At 43.8% G+C, this 16,730-nt stretch overlaps 1 protein-coding gene across 1 annotated transcript in view; it reads left to right on the forward strand.

Annotated features, from left to right (window-relative positions):
* Positions 1-5,245, forward strand: part of col6a3 (collagen, type VI, alpha 3) — a 111,635-nt gene extending 106,390 nt beyond the window's left edge. Inside the window, exon 21 of the mRNA XM_059965962.1 lies at positions 4,340-5,245. The gene's annotated coding sequence lies outside the window, so the exon portion shown is untranslated. The remainder of the gene's footprint in view (positions 1-4,339) is intronic.
* Positions 5,246-16,730: the final 11,485 nt, after the last annotated feature.

Below are 16,730 nucleotides of genomic sequence, written 5' to 3' on the forward strand. Positions count from 1 at the left end.
TGAGTGTTTTCATCTTTCTGAATAGAATGCTCAATCTTAAGAGCTGATCCTTGACAGAAATGGAGAAGGGAAGCATGGTAGTATGTGCACTGAATACTCATTTCCATTTTCAATTGTCTGGCGGGCTGCTCAATCACTTGCGGGTGAACGGGGAGTCAATATCATTCGTTTTATAGCATTTGTCCTTTTTTGATGACAATATGATATTGTTTTGTCCTTGCACGTGGAACCCCTTTATAGAAGGCTCTTGTAACCCTTCTTAATGTAATAAAAGATAGTAGGTGTGGATGTGGAGATACGCAGGGAAAGGGTGAGTTCAGACAAGGGCTCAGAAGATTTGTGTGGAAGTAGGACATATCAAACAGATCAGTCCCATCAACAGCTGAAGAACTACTTTGCTCTTTCTATGGGTTTTGTCCTATTTAAGTGACTATCTTTCTTTTAAATGCTTATCCATGGCTGTTCAGAATTGGAATGAGTTCAAAAGGCGTCTCCCTTTTCTTAAAAGGGCCTCAAGCAGACGGAAGAGATTTATTTCTTTAAGAATTTGATTATGTTTAAATCGTGATGCATTGCCAAGTCTAAAGAAAAGAAGCTATAAAGTGAACCAGAACCTGAGCCAAAATAACTGATGAGTTTAAAACGCATATAGAGAAAGTATACAAATTCAGCTAATATCTATGACAAGATCTGAAACAAAGGAAGTCCACATAAATATTTAGGAAGATGAAAAGCTTGTTTGGTCAGTTAACATTCCCTAAATGACCCTGTAAACATATCTCACAGTCCCTTCTCTCTCTGGAATTATACTTAACTGTCTCCATCCCATAACTTCTCCTATTTTATCTCTTTTGTTCAAATTCAGCACTTCCACTGAGGTGGAATAATTTCTGGTTGACAAGGTGGTGAAAGCAGAGTAATAGTAATAGATGATTGGCTACAAAATGCCAATATGAGCTATATCATCTAGAATTAAAAGAACCATTAATCACTCTGATGGTAGCCATGAACCTACTAGAATGTTATCAAATATCTTTTTGCCTCACTAACACTTCTCATTGAAGAAAATTAGCCGTCCTTACCCAGTTCTGGGACAAATAGGGCAATGCAATAAAATGTCAGTATTGACTATGATATTTTCATCCTGTGAACAGATGTAACATAATGTCAGGTAAATGCTGGCCAAATATTCGATATTGATCAGGGAAAAGGAGGAATGCATCAAATAGTCAACTGGGAATCCCTGAGGTAGCATAGGAGATGCAGGAGTGCACTTAATAAGAAAATCAAAAGCATCAAAGCGAGATAGCTTTCAGACACAAGGTAAAGGAGAATGCAAAGAGATTTTATATTGAGAAAAGGGAAGAGAAAAGGACCCTTCAAGTATGACAGTGACTTCTATGTGTTGAATCACAGGAGATGGCGGAGATCCTCAATGAACAATACTTTCCTATTTTTATCATGGAGAAAGACATGAAGTCGTTTGAACTTGAGATAGTTGATGGGGATAATCTGCAGTGCAGCAGAGGCTGTGCAGGCCATTTAGAACACATGAAGGTAGATAAATCTCTGAGTCCTAATGAAATATATCCAAGCACACTGGGGAAATCAAGGGAAAGGAATTGCAGGAGCCCGAGCTCAGATATCTGCACCATCATTAGCCACGGGTAACATTCCAGTCATGGCTAATATTTTGCCTTTATTTAAGGAGGACTGCAGAGAAAAATACTGGGAACCATATCCCATATGAGCAGGATTCTGTCCATCAAGTCTAGTCTGCCATTCCATCATGGCTGATTTATTCTCTGTCTCACCACCATCCTCCTGCCTTCTCCTTGTAATCTTTGATGTCCTTATTAATTAAGATCCTATCAACCTCCTACTTAAATATACCTAATGACTTAGCCTCCACAGACACCTGCGGCAATGAATTCCATAGACTCATCACCATCTGGCTAAAGAAATGTTCCCTCATCTCTGTTCTGAATGGATGTGCCTCTATTCTGAGGCTGTGCCCCCACATTGTGACAGTGTTACACTTCAGGAAGATAATTGAGGGTAGGGCTTTCACAGAGAACAGCACGGTCTGAGGTGTGTTGTAGAAGAGAGGGACCTGTAGTACAAGTACATGGTTCAGACAGACAGACATACTTTATTGATCCTGAAGGAAATTGGATTTCATTACAGTTGCGCCAACCAAGAATAGTGTAGAAATATAGCAATATAAATCCATGAATAATTAAATAATAGTAAGTAAATTATGCCAAGTGGAAATAAGTCTAGGACCAGCCTATTGGCTCATGGTGTCTGACACTCCGGGGGAGGAGTTGTAAAGTTTGATGGCCACAGGCAGGAATGACTTCCTATGACGCTCAGTGTTGCATCTCGGTGGAATGAGTCTCTGGCTGAATGTACTCCTGTGCCTAACCAGTACATTATGGAGTGGATGGGAGACATTGTCCAAGATGGCATGCAATTTGGACAGCATCCTCTTTTCAGACATCACCGTCAGAGAGTCCAGTTCCACCCCCACAACATCACTGGCCTTACGAATGAGTTTATTGATTCTGTTGGTGTCTGCTACCCTCAGCCTGTTGCCCCAGCACACAACAACAAACATGATAGCACTGGCCACCACAGACTCGTAGAACTTCCTCAGCTTAAAGGTGTGTTGGCATGTTGGCATTCATCATTCAGGGTGTCAAGTATATATGTTGCAGTTGTACAAAATATTATAGAGGCCACATTTGGAGTGGTGTGTTCAGTGTTATTCACCCTGCTATAGGTAAGATGCAATTATGTTGGAAATAGAGCAGAAAAGATTTGTGAGGATGCTGCACTGACTTAAGGCACTGAGTTATTGAGAGAGGTTTGGCAGTTAGGACTGTTTATTGGAGCATATGAGAACGAGAAATTATTTAATAGAAGTGTATAAATTCATGTGTACATAGATGAGGTGGATGCCCTCTGTTTCTTAATTACCCTAAGCAGGGGAAGGTATAGGTTAAAGGTGAGGGGGGAGAGATTTAAATGGACATAAGGAGCAACTTTTTCGTTTAGTGGTAGTTGATACCTATAGAATGAACTGCCAGAAGAAGTGGTTGATGCAAGTACTTTCAGAAGTCCTAAAATACACTTGGATAGGAAAGGTTTAGAGGGATACAGGCCAATTGCAGGCAAGTGGGATGAGCTGTGATGGGTATATTGACTGGCATGAACTTGATGGGCCAAATGGCCTGTTTCCCTTCTGTATTGCTCTCTGATAGTTAAAGCTTTTGCTTAATAATTTTATGATTATTTTTGATTGCATTTACATCACAAAGTTAGATGGTATCTGCTGGTGTGAAACTTAAATGTAAGGTTTAGTGTTTCTTTCTTCTCCAAATTGATGGGCTGGTCTCACTCTACTCCCACTTCTTTCTGGCGTGGTCAACAACCTGACCAATTTGCAGTTAAGCTACAATTTCTGAGCTGCAAGTTCAAAGAGATACCAATGAAAGAAATCATTGTTCTCTGAATAACATAATTATTTGTTCTATTAAGTACAATAAAAGGCTATTCTGACAATATTCAGCAAGTCAGGCAGTGTCTGTGAAGACTGAAACAGTGTAAGTACTGATTAATGGTCTTTTCTCAGAATTTCTTGTGCTGACTGGCCTTAAAAATGAATAAATCGTGCTTTGCATACAAGATTGCCATACATAGCAGCCTCTAGTTTTGATAGGAGGATAACAACTGACATGATAACTCTTTTTCTCCACCCAGATGCTGCCTGGCCTGTTGAGTATTTCCAGCATTTTCTGATTTTATTTTAATTTAAAAATTGTAACGCAGAAGTACTTTGCTTCTGGTAAATGGTATGCTATTTATTTTGCTCTTAATAATGTGTGGTGTGTAGGGCAATGAGATTTAGAAAAAAAAGGCATACTGCATGCAGGGAAGGCAAACTTTTGTTTCTTTCTGAAAAATATGCAACTTTTCATGTGAGCCTGTTATAACTTAATCACCATTGCTCAAAGCAGATGCTGGAAGTCATGAGCAAAATGCACAGACACAGAAACACACACACACACACAAAAAATGTTGGAGGAACACAGCAGGTCAGGCAGCATCTATGGAGAGGAATAAACAGTCAGTATTACAGGCCAAGACTTGAGTTCTGATAAAGGGTCTCAGCCAAAATGGTGGCTGTTTATTCCCTTCCATAGAAGCTGCCTGACCTGCTGAGCTCCTCCACATTTTGTGTGTGTTGAATTTAGTGCACGTCAATTTGATTTACAGTGATCTTGATTTGTTATGAAGTTTACACACACAATGTTTATTCTTTTGTTGCCCACAGATCATCTCACTGAGTTGCAGAGAGTCCTGCTTCTGAATTATACTACACCATTCAGGCTGCGTTCCCTACATTAAGCTGCAGAAACAATTAAAAAAGAATTGCTTGAATGAACCACTTCATGATGAGAAGAAAATGAAAGCCAGCTATCTTTGGAAGCCACAATTTTAACAACAGTCTCTTCTTTATTATTGTGATCTCAGACTTAAATTGCATCTAAACATCTGGCTTATTTTATAAAATTACTTGCAATGTTTAGTCAACAAACTTACTGGGTAAACAGAACATTGGTACAGTGTAAGGAACTAGGTGATGCTGAATTACAAGTTCATTCTGAAATAAAAACAAAATGCTGCAAAGATTCAGCAGGTCAGGCAGCATCAACAGAGGAAGAAACAAAATTAACACTCAGCAGGTCAGAGAGTGACCCTGGGCTGAAATGTTAACTCTTTACACAATTGCAGCCTGAACTGCTGAGCATTTACTGCTTGTATTCCAGTTTACTGACATCAGGAGATGTTTCTATTTTCAGTGATATTATTTGCCCACATTAGAACATTACTGGTTGAAATTAAAAGCATTAGAAATAAATTGGGACATGACTGCACACTAAACTATGGAGGATTTTCAGTTCTGTTCCCTGTTTTAATTGGATCATGATATGCACTATATACCAAAGCTGCTTCTCATCATGTTCGGTAATTTCAAATCCAATTTCTCTTTGCTGCTACCTGCTTGATTAATGATCAGAATTGCTTTTTCTTCTGGTGACCTCTTTCTGGCCATTGTGCTGGTTTCAATTCCATTGAATTGAACAGCGGCACCCTCTCAAACTTAACTGGGTTTATATCCTCAATATATTGTCATAGACTTGTAAAGTAACAAATAAATTTTAATTTTAAAACACAACAGTTCATTGTCTTACTAGCTGCGGTCTCCTTACATTCTAAATAAAGAGATCTCATACTTTGGGGAATGAGAAGCTGAGTATAAGAGTGTGAAACGCCAGTATTTAAATAATAGATAAATAAGTCCCAGAAATCAGGTGGTGTTATAAGGGGTTTCTTTGGTCTGACATAACAATGTTAAATAACCCCACAGATTGATGGGCTAATGGACTAATGCAAAACTTAACTCACACAAGTGCAACGTGATGCGTTTTGGGAAGTAAAATCAGAGAAGGACATGCACGGTGAATGGGAGGGCCCTGGAGAATGTTAAACAGAGAGAGCTCGAGGTACAAGCACTTGATTCACTGAGTATGGCAACACAGGCAGACATAGAGGTGAAGAAGGTGGTTGGCACGCTGGGCAGAGTTCAGATGGTACAGCTGATGAAGGTATTGGTTAGACCTGTAATATTGTGCGAGGTTCTGATGGTCATGTTGCAGGAGGAATATGATGAAGCTGGGGAGGTACAGAAAAGATTTGCAAGGACATTGCTGGACTGGATAGGAGTTAAAGAGAGAGAATGGATAAACTGGAATGAAGTAAGTTGATAACTGACCTCATAGAGACCTCAAGGGCCTATCTTAAGGTTGACCCCCACATTTTTTGCTGGTACCCATTTTTCAGCTGGGTAGACTGGAGCACTGTGTAGTTAAGTGTCTTAAGTGTGATTAAGACTGGGCTCGAACTCATGACCTTCAGGTCACTAGTCAAACATCCTAACCACTTTTACTAGGGTACAGGGCATTAAAACTAGGAGACATAGGTTTAAAGTGAGGGGGAAGGATTTAAAGGGGATTTGTAGGTCCAGTTTTTCCACACAGAGGGTGGTGAGAATATGGAACAAGTTGCCAGTGGAAGTAGTAGGGGTGGGTACAAATACAATGTTTAAAAGTCATTTGGACAGGTACATCAGAGAAAAGGTTTAGACAGATATGGATCAAGCACAGACAAATGGGACTAGCTCAGGAATATATCTTGGTTGGTATAGACAAGGTGGGCCAAGGGCCAGTGTCCAAGATGTATACAAATGTCTCAATACAAATGTACTGTATATATAACAACCTGTGTTTTTATAGCAGCCTTAACATAGAACATCCCAAGACCATTGAAAGGAGGGAGGAGAAAACAAAACATAATCTTGTCATATGAGGTATTAGGTTATATGAAAGAATTTTTAAACAGAGGAAAGCTTCAAATGAGCAGATGCATCCAGAGTGGTTTAGGGAGTTATTTATAGCTGCCAATGGTGGAATTATTAAAATCGGCAAGAGGCCAGAATTGAAAATGGGCAATTATCTTAGAGAGTTATAGTCATAAAGTAGTACAGCATAGAAACAGGCTATTCTGCCCAACTTTTCAATGCGAACCATGGACACCCTTCTGTATTATATCCATCTATTTTATTTATTTTTTATTTAAAGGTACCATACAGTAACAGGCCTTTCCGGCCCAATGAGCCTGCCTCGCCTAATTACATGCACGTGATCAAATAACCTACTAACCCATACATATCTGGAATGTGGGAGGAAACTGGAGCATTGTTAGGAAGCCCACACTGCCATAGGAAGAACATACAATCCTACAGACAGTGGTGGAATTGAACCCAGGTCACTTAGTTTTGACCTAGAGGTGGTGAATCTTTGGAATTTTCTATGCCAGAAAACCATGAATATTCTGTCAGTGGTTCCATTCAAAAACAGACTGGTCTATTAGTAGCTACTGGAGGGATCCAGTGACATGGAGGTGTGTCCACACAGCTTAGTGTGGGTAGCACTGGCCATGGCCACTTAGTCTAGGCAGCAGGCAGAATCAACGTGAGCAACAGGCTAAAATATTTGGGCTAGATGGGAGAAATGAAAATGGATGTGAGAAGAAACTAGAGGACTCAGGGAATGCCACATGGGAACAAGAGGTAATTATCTAGGAAGAACACTTGCTGAAATATAATCTGCCACACTGACTGAGAGACAAAGTATGTTAACTGGCCCACCAAGTCTGCACTGAACATCAACTACCCATTTGCAGTCATCTTAGAGTAACTAGAGTAATCATATATTTTTTAAGTTCTCCCTATGTTCTTTTAAACCTACCCCAGATTTTAATACTTATCTGCGCTCTGGGCCAATTTACAGTTTGTTTGTTTGTTGTGTGCCACGTCATATGATGGGTCATCATTGTCTTTCCATGACCATGACCGTACTTGGCAAATTTTTCTGCAGAAGAGGTTTGCCATTGCCTTCTTGGCAGTGTCATTGCAAGATGGGTGACCCCAGTCATTATCAATATTCTCCAGAGACTGTCTGCCTGACATCAGTGGTCATATATCCAGGACCTGTAATATGCACCACTGCTCATATGACTATCTGTCACCTGCCCCCATGGCTTTTCACTACCCTGAGTGGGAGGCTAAGCAGGTGCTACACCTTGCCCAATGGTGATCTGCTTGCATAATGGAGGGAAGAAGTGCCTTAAACTTCCTTTGATAGAGACTGATCTCCACCCTGGCACACCGACTAACTAACATGCACTTGGAAAGTGGGAGGAAAATGAAGCACCCAGACAACTTGGCACGGTCACAGGGAGTACACACAAACTTCCTGAGACAGCACCTGAAGGTAGGGTTGAATCCAGTTATCAGTGGTGTGAGGCAGTGGCCACACAAGTTACGCCACTCTGCTGCCCTCAAATGGTGACAGGAGAGAACAGCTGTAAGCTTATAAATACTCCACAAGAAGGTGCAATCATTCATTCCTGCTACTTTGTAGGAGACATAAAGAGGCCAGTGCATCACTACTCCACTAAAATCTGCTAATTTAGAAACACATGAAAAACATTTAACAACGCTGATGTACTTTCAGAATGGTGTTGCCACTATCATCTCTGATTGCTTTTGAATTAATCACTTTTAATAATACTCTTTATTTCCTCTTATATTTAGTTTTAATTCTCTTTCACCTGTCTTTTCCCTCTATTTATTTCCTTAAAATACTTTACCATTTCCCAACCATTAACCATAGTGTGGTTAGCCTTAACTCAATCATGTGGCTTTCATTAAGATTCAATTTAGTTTTAGTGTTTCCATTTGTCTCCAGAACTTTGATGTGCTCTGACCTAGAATGCAAATTGTATTCACTCTACATCGCTGACTTGCAGATTTATTTTATTTAGGTCAATCCATCTGGGATATCATGCTTATGTATATTTCTATCATATTTGTAATAGTTGATTCGCTGTAATTTATACCAAGGTTTGCAGCATTTCTCTCCATGTTATGTACTGTAAGTCTAATCATTCGAGTATTGGAACTCATAGCCACAGCAGAAAAATATACTGTGATAGTGGGGTTATGACTTCCATCAGTGTTGACCTGCTCACATGCTGGTTAAGGACTTACCTTTTACAATTCAGCCACTGTGAATATGCTTAGAGTATATGCATTTGTCTAAAATGATGAAGATTGTAACAGAAACATGGAAAACCTGCAGCACCATACAGGCCCTTCAGCCTACAATGCTGTGCTGAACATGTATTTACTTTAGAAATTACCTAGGGTTACCCATATCCTTCTATTTTTCTAAGATCCACGTACCTATCCAGGAGTTGCTTAGAAGACCCTTTTGTATCCACCTCCACCACCGTCGCCGGCAGCCCATTCCACGCACTCACCACTCTCTGCGTAAAAAACTTACCCCTGACATCTCCTCTGTCCTGCTTCCAAGCACCTTAAAACTATGCCCTCTCATGTTTTCCATTTGAGCCCTGGGAAAAAGTCTCTGACTATCCACATGATCAATGCCTCTCATCATCTTATACACCTCTATCAGGTCACCTCTCATCCTTCGCCACTCTAAGGAGAAAAGGCCGAGTTCGCTCAACCTATTCTCATCAGGCATGCTCTCCAATCCAGGGAACATCCTTGTAAATCTCCTCTGCATCCCTTCTATAGTTTCCACATCCTTCCTGTAGTGAAGTGACGAGAACTGAGCACAGTACTCCAAGTGGAGTCTGACCAGGGTTCTATATAGCTGTAACATTACCTCTCAGCTCTTGGACTTAATCCCATGGTTGACGAAGGCCAATGCACCATATGCCTTCTTAACCACAGCTTTGAGTGTCCTGTGGACTCGGATCTCAAGATCCCTCTGATCCTCCATATTGCCAAGAGTCTTACCATTAACACTTCGTATATTCTGCTATCATATTTGACCTATCAAAATGAACCACCTCACACTTATCTGGGTTGAACTCTATCTGCCACTTCTCAGCCCAGTTTTCCCTCCTATCGATGTCCTGCTGTAACCTCTGACAGCCATCCACACTATCTACAACACCCTCAACCTTTGTGTCATCAGCAAACTTACTAACCCATCTTTCCACTTCCTCATCAAGGTCTTTTATAAAAATCACGAAGAGAAGGGGTCCCAGAACAGAACCCTGAGGCACTCCACTGGTCACTGGCCTCCAGGCAGAATATGACCTGTCTATAACCACTCTGCCTTCTGTGGGCAAGCCAGTTCTGGATCCACAAAGCAAGGTCCCCTTGGATCCCAAGCCTCTTTACTTTCTCAATAAGCCTTGCTTGGGGTACCTTATCAAATGCCTTGCTGAAATCTGCCTTCATCAATATGTTTAGTCACATCCTCAAAAAATTCAATCAGGCTCGTAAGGCACGACCTGTCTTTGACAAAGCCATGCTGACTATTCCTAATCATATTATGCCTCTTCAAATGTTCATAACTCCTGCCTCACAGGATCTTTTCCATCAACTTATCAACCACTGAAGTAAGACTTACTGGTTTATAATTTCCTGGGCTATCTCTACTCCCTTTCTTGAATAAGAGAACAACATCTGCAACCTCCCAATCCTCGGGAACCTCTCCCGTCCCCATTGATGATGCCAAAATCATTGCCAGAAGCTCAGCAAGCTCCTCCCTCACCTCCCACAGTAGCCTGGGGTACATCTCATCTGATCCCAGAGACTTATCCAACTTGATGCTTTACAAAAGCTCCATCACATCCTCTTTCTTAAACTCCATTTGTTCAAGCTTTTCAATCTTCTATAAGTCATCTCTACAATTGCCAAGGTCCTTTTTGGTAGTGAATACCGAAGCAAAGTATTCATTAGGTATCTCTGCTATCTCCTCCAGTTCCATACACACTTTTCCACGGTCACACTTGATTGGTCCTATTCTCTCATGACTTATCCACTTGCCCTTCACATACTTGTAAAATGCTTTGGGGTTTTCTTTAATCCTGCTCGCCAAGGCCTTCTCATGGCTCCTTCAGGCTCTCCTAATTTCATTCTTAAGCTCCTTCCTGCTGACCTTATAATCTTCTAGATCTTTAGCATTAACTCCTTGTGTGTGTGTGTGTGTTTTTTTTGAACCTTTTGTAAGTTTTTCTTTTCTTCTTGAATAGATTTTCAACAGCCTTTGTACACTACGGTTCCTGCACCCTGTCATCCATTCCCTGTCTCATTGGAATGTACCCATGTGGAATGACGCACAAATATCTCCTGAACATTTGCCACATTTTTGCTGTACATTTCCTTGAGAACATCTGTTTCCAATTTATGCTTCCAAGTTCCTGCCTGATAGCCTCATATTTCCCCTTACTCCAATTAAACACTTTCCTAACTTGTCTGTTCCTATCCTTCTTCAATGCTATGGTAAAGGAGATAGAATTAAGATCACTATCTCCAAAATGCTCTCCCACTGAGAGATCTGACACCTGACCAGGTTCATTTCTCAATACCAGATCAAGTACAGCTTCTCCTCTTGTAGGCTTATCAACATATTGTGTCAGGAAACCTTCCTGAACACACCTAACAAACTCCACTTCATCTAAACCCCTTGCTCTAGAGAGATGCCAATCAATATTTGGGAAATGAAAATCTCCCACTATGACAACCCTGTTAATATTCCACCTGTAACTCTCGGTTCGGCTAGTGGCTTAATCTAGGGGAGGACAGCCCCCAGCCCAGACAAACTTAAGAAATCTTGTTTTGGGCGGATGCTGCGCGATGTGTCCCGATGTACCATGAAATAACAACCAGTACACAATATTCAATTAAACAATTGAGCTTTATAATTCTTCATTTGACTATATGGTAAGTAAAGAAAACAAAAAAAAAAAGAAAAAGGGCCCATTTTCATGAAACAGTCTAATGCACAATGTTGGAGCTCATTGATAAGGCCATTCATCTACCATCGACCTCCTTCGATCGTCGCTGACCTTTGGACCCTTGCTCCAAGTCCACTCCATCCGGCAGTCTACCAACTCTCTCCATTCGAGTCTTCTCTCCTCATCTCTCTCCGGAAAAAGACCGTGAATTCCCGACTCCCAGATACACAAGAAAGAAAAACATCCTGCTCATTGGCTAACAGGCCCCATTATCTCTAGTCATAACCCAAATATTGCTGCTACAGAGAAACTATTACCTTAGCAGTGGAACATTACAAGAAGCCATTACATTAGCAGTGAAACCTTACAGCGTGTTACAATCTCCCCCCCCCCACCAAATTTAGTCATGTCCTCATGATGTAGCGACAACTTGCCAAACCTTCCTGCAAAGCACAAAGCCCAATCCAGGTGTAAAAGGCAGAGACATAGCTCCCCAAAACGATAGGCGTCACAGTCTGTTCCCCTGGTGCTACATAGACCAGCCTATCCAGTGGTCTCCTAACTCTCTGAGACCTCTGTACTTCCTCACCTAACTCCTCAGGTTCAGACACCAGTGGGGATACCTCCGGTCTACCTGGTGAGTCCCCCCCCCCCAACCTATCGCTCATGCCCACCTGCAACTCGGAGCCCTCTGTCCGGTGACCAAACCCCGCTTCCTCCCCTGCAGAGCCCTGCTCCAACCCAGGCTGCCCACAGATAGCCCCCTCCCCACTTCACCTGACTCAATGGGAGGAGGGCTGGGAGTGTCTTCCTCAATCAATGGGGAGTTAGCAAAAGGCACTATGTAGCACACATCCAGGTCCTCATCCTCCGAATCAGTATCCCTCTCAGGGGTGCAGGCCGGCCTAACCTTGCCTGCTGTGGGCCCTGCAGTCCTCTTACTAGGTGTAGGCTCCAAGTAAGGCTTTCGGTCTACCTGCACCTCTTGTCCCAGGGAAGCAGCTGGTTCTGATGGAGAATCTTGACAGGCCCATTCCCATCCTTCAGTTTCACCTGGAAAACTGGTAGATTTGGCATATAACTCTCCGCCACATAGGGTGTATCCTGCCAGTGGTCAGCCAACTTATACTTTCCAGGTAGCCCCAAATTCCTCATGAGGATTCGGTCTCCAGGCAGGAGTGGGGAGAACCTCACCTTTTGATTGTATCTCGTCTTATATCCTTGATTCTGCTTGGCAGCCATGACCCCAGCTGATTCATAAGCCCTGTTCAGCTTTCTTCTCATATCAGGCACATACTTCAGTTAAGTCTTTGGGAATAAGTCACCCTTGTCAATCCCAAAACAAAGGTCAAAGGGGCAACCTCGCCTCATGCTCAAACATCAAATAATATGGCAAATACCATTCATTTATTCATATTCATTTTGAGTACAGTTGTAACTGTGGGCCAGATGTCCAATATGTTGACTCCACCTGCTCTTCTTGCTGATCTCTAGGGTCCTGAGCATGTCTAGCAAGATCCGATTAAACCTCTCGGGCTGGGGATCACCCTGTGGGTGATAAGACGTGGTCCTCGACTTCTCGACTCCAAGCATGCCCAGTAACTCATAGATGAGTCTGCTCTCAGAGTCCTGTCCCTGGTTACTATATATCCATCTGGGAAGGCCAAAATAAACAAAATACTTCTCCCCTAACACTTTTGCCATTGTAGACGCCCTCTGGTCCTTGGTAGAAAAAGCCTGAGCATATCTGGTGTAGTGGTCTGTGATGACTAAGACATTCGCCGTGTTGCTGGCGTCGGGCTCTACTGACAGGAAATCCATACACACTAGATCCAGAGGCCCCACACTCTGCAAGTAGGATGAGAGAGTTGCCCACGTAGGCAGTGTCTTTCACCGTATGCAGTGAATGCATGACTTGCAGTATTCTTTGACCTCCAGCTTCATTCGGGGCCAGTAAAACTGGTCTCCGAGCAATCCATAGGTCTTTTCCACCCCCAAATGTCCAGAACCATCATGATGTGACTTCAACGCAATCCTCCGATACTTCTCAGACAGAACCAGCTCACAACATTGAAGTCAGTCTTGGGGTGACGTAACCGGGTATAAGTTCTGGTTCTTCAACTCCAACTGTGGCCATTCTCACAGTAATGGAGGAACCAATGCATGTTTAATCTTCTTTGCTTGAGCCATGTTTCCCTTTTCAGCCGCTGCCCAAATGGTACCATTTCTCGGATCATCTCGCTGAGCAGCTGCCACTTCCCCAGAACTTAATGCCGGCAGCTGATTTATCTTCATGGCAGTCAGGTTACAGTAGATGTGAGGAATGGTGCCATCAAAAACTCCCAATTGATCCACTGCTCAATCCTGCCCCTGCTTTTTCTCTGTCTTCATGGTGATTGCAAATTGACCCATGTCCTTCACCCCAGGGGCAGGAATGCTCTCCCACTCCTCATCCCTGACCAGTCCCTCATGTACCCATCAGGACAAAGCATCAGCATTAATGTTCCAGCTCCCCAGCTGGTACTTCAGGCTGAAATCATAGGCAGAAAACACCGCCAACCACCGATGGCCTGTGGCATCCAGTTTCACCGAGGTCAGGATATAAGTTAGGGGGTTGTTGTCCATCCTCACCTCAAACTTGGGGACTACGGCCCCGTAGTGGCAGCCACTCAGCTTATCCACCGCCGCCCATTTTAATGCCAGGAACTCCAAATTCTGCGTGCAATAGTTTTTCTCAGAGGGCGACAGACTCTGGCTGACAAACACAACAGGTCTCAATCCAGTGCCCTGTTCCCTATTCAGGACACTCCCTAAGCCCTCTCAGCTGGCATCTGTGTACAGTACACATGGTAATCAGGGGTCCGCAAAAGCCAGTACCAGCACCTGGCTCAGCAACTCCTTCAGCGACTGAAAGGCCTCCTCACATTTTGCATCCCACCTCGGTCCAAGGCGCTCTGACAGGCTAAGGTACTCTCCGCCCTTGTCCTTTTCTCCCCCTCACTTTCTTTCCCAAGCAAGGGTAAGCACACAGAAGCTGATTCAACAGGGGACTCACCTTCACAGACAGTAACCACAGAACCTGAGGAACAAGCGCTGACCGCTCATAGTCTGAGGTCTTGGCCAAGTGGTCACCGCCTCTATCTTAGCCAGATCTGTGCTACTCCATCCCATGAGACCATGTGCCCAACATAGTTAACGGGCATTTAGCAGAACTGGCACTTGTCCAGGGAATGTTTTAACCCTTCGACTTTCAGGCGGCACAGCAACTTTGGCAGCCCTGCTTCATGTTCTTCCAAGGTGGATCCAAATACTATGAGGTCATCCAGATCTACCAATACCTCAAGCAAGTTCATACCCCCCCCCCCCCCCAGCGTCTTCTCCATGACCCACTGGAAGGAGCTCCCAAGGTGCCCTATCCTAGGGCATCCTTTTGAATTGCAAAATTCCAGGGGGCATATATATGCTGTTTTCTCTTTGTTGGCCTCACTCATGGGGATCTGGTAATAACCACCCCTCAAGTCCAGCACACTGAACCACTTTGCACCACTCAGGGAGGCCAGTGTGTCTTCAACCCTCGGGACAGTGTACTGGTCAGGGATGGTGCACCTGTTCAGAGTCCTATAGTCCACACACATCTGCATCTTCCCATTCTTCTTTCGGTCCACCACTACTGGGGATGCATAGGGGCTTCGGGACTCGGTGATGATCCCAGCTTCCTTCAACTTACACAAATGCTGTCGAACATCCTCCACCTCTGCAGGGGCCAGTTGCCGCAACCTTTCTCTGAACAGGGTATCCTCAGTCACCCGGATAGTGTGACGCATGTCCTTGGAACAACCCACATCGACCTCTTCAGTGGAAAAGACATCTTCCAGCTTCAACATTTTCTCTACCAACCTCCTCTTCCAAATCTTAGGAACCGGGGAGTCCCTGAAGTTGACTGACTCAGCGGTCAACTTTTCCCATTTTACCAATAGTTTCTCCCCAGCCTTTCTCACCGGGACACTAGACATTACCGTCACCAGGAACAAATGCGCCGGGGCATCCCCCGCTTGAAGGTGACCTCCCTCTTCACAGTGTTCCTGACAATCATTGCCATCCTGCTTGCCTGAACAATCGAGGGCTTCTGCAATTCAGGCCTCACCGGTACCCCAGCAGGAAATCCCGACTCCCCCTCATGGTCTTCCAGAGCGTCCACTAAGAGGGCTTCGTTCTCAGGCACTCTGGGAAATTTGGGTGTCCCCATCACTCTCGCTATTTCCACTCTCGCCATACTACCACTGGCTTCGACTGGGTGAACCACACAGTCCCTCGTTTAAATTCGGTATCCGGCCTAATGCAGCCATGCACTTCTTCAAAAGCAGCTTGAAACATCGGGTGCACAGACAATGTTCCCAGAAAGCTATTGCCAGCCTTCTTCTTGCAGGCCCCCATGAGCCTCCTCACGAGAGAGGTGTTGGTCCCCAGTATAATTGAAACACCCCCCTTCTCAACAGGGTCTGGACAAACCATTACTAATGTATCAAGGACCTCAGACACTCACACATCAGACTCCAAGTACTCCAACTTCACTGACAAATAACCATCGTACGGATAATCACCAGCACTAAGCCCCCAGATCTCCAGTGCCCTGAATGGGGTCAATGGTAGTCTATCTGTGGTCACTTTACCGCAGGGGTCTACTACTGAGAACTGCACCCTGCTGATGGTGCCCTCCCACGTCTTCAACACGTTCTTCTCTTCCCGTACCTCTCTGATCAGCTCAACAAAAGATGGAGGGGAGAACCTCTTACGAGACTGTTGGAGACGCCAAGCTATCAGATCATGGAATTGGGCACCCCTGGCTATCTTGTCCATTTTAACTGATCCACCTCAGCCCCCTGAATGACCCCTCTGCGCTGCAAGCAATTTAGCTGCCTCTCTAGTCAAAAAATAAAAGCAGAAAGCCTCTCCCCCTTCTCCTGACTCATGTTCTGAAACCCCACCATGAGCTCCATTGGGCTTCCTGTTGGGCCTAAAGCATTGTCCAGTGCTTGCACGTAATTGACAGCTGTTGCTATGGGTTACTTTAACCTGAGAGTTCTCACAATGTCAGTGGCCCGCCCGTTCAAACTTTCAACCAATCTCTGTCGCTTTATGTCATCTGAACACTGCCACTCATCTAACAGCTGAGAGGTCCGCATACTCCTCCTTCCCTTTCGGGGTGGGCATTATTCTAGAGAATAGGCAGAGCCTACCATAGCAGGGACTTTGAACCTGATTTTTCCATTTATTCACCAGAGAGGTAAGGGCGGATACTAACTCAGAATTCTCACTCTTCA

This window comes from Hypanus sabinus, chromosome 4 (assembly GCF_030144855.1).
Source record: "Hypanus sabinus isolate sHypSab1 chromosome 4, sHypSab1.hap1, whole genome shotgun sequence".
Lineage (NCBI taxonomy): Eukaryota > Metazoa > Chordata > Chondrichthyes > Myliobatiformes > Dasyatidae > Hypanus > Hypanus sabinus.